The 833-nt window shown below is 43.6% G+C and overlaps 1 protein-coding gene across 1 annotated transcript in view; it reads right to left on the bottom strand.

Moving 5' to 3' along the window:
• LOC119589156 overlaps positions 1-833 on the bottom strand; it is a gene marked incomplete in the record, with an annotated part of 81195 nt that overhangs the window by 70047 nt on the left and 10315 nt on the right.

The following is an 833-nucleotide window of genomic DNA, read 5'->3' as shown; positions in this document are numbered from 1 at the left end:
AATCTGAAAAGTTGACAGACACTGAACGAGGCCATAGAGATTATTACATACTGTTCAGGGGCCACATAATGAAAAATGTTGGGAACCACTGATTTAGCGGGATTTTTTTTTCTTCTTACGTATTTAGCGATTTTTAATTTCTTTTCAACGGGAAAATGAGAAACTTTTGCTCTTATGTCTAGCGGATTTTAAAGTCCAGTCCAGCAGTTTCCTGGAAATATCAGTGGCAACACTGCTCCCAAGAATCGTGTCGTTTATTTACCTTACCGAGAACCAAGCTCGACGTCGCCTCCTTCAGGGAACAGTTTCTTTCCCAGGGTACAATGGAAGGCGGTGGTCCTGAAGGCGAGCAAGATTTTCGTCTGTTTTCTTTACGCATTGTCTGTTCCTTTGTGTGCCGTTTGGATATCGTTTTGACATCATATTTATGGTTACGCACATCAGCGTTGTTGTATTTATTGTCATCTGATGGATCTATCACCTGCTGCTTGGCTAGAGGATTCATATCTCTTATCAGTGAATCAGCGAATGTGTGGCTTCTACTCGAGGCGAGAGTGGATCAGTCTAGCCGGGATTAAGAGCAGTCAGATAAGGCGATATACCACACAGCATCCTCATAAAAAGGAATATCAACCCTGGGCTGGCTGAAGGCTCGCTCTGCTCAGTCGCCTCATTTTTAGGACCCTGACAGTTCAACTTCATCCTTTCCGATTACTAATTGTGAAATATCTTGGTTCAAATGTGAGCTTTTACTCTGCTCCAAGGTAATGGCCTCTTTCCCTTTCTCGTTCGATGCTGTGTCGAGCGGCTCCGACTTATTTCTTTGAGGTCAG

This window comes from Penaeus monodon, chromosome 25 (assembly GCF_015228065.2).
Source record: "Penaeus monodon isolate SGIC_2016 chromosome 25, NSTDA_Pmon_1, whole genome shotgun sequence".
NCBI lineage: Eukaryota > Metazoa > Arthropoda > Malacostraca > Decapoda > Penaeidae > Penaeus > Penaeus monodon.
The sequence above is the reverse complement of the archived record's forward strand: the minus strand, read 5'-3'. Positions and strand labels throughout refer to the sequence as shown.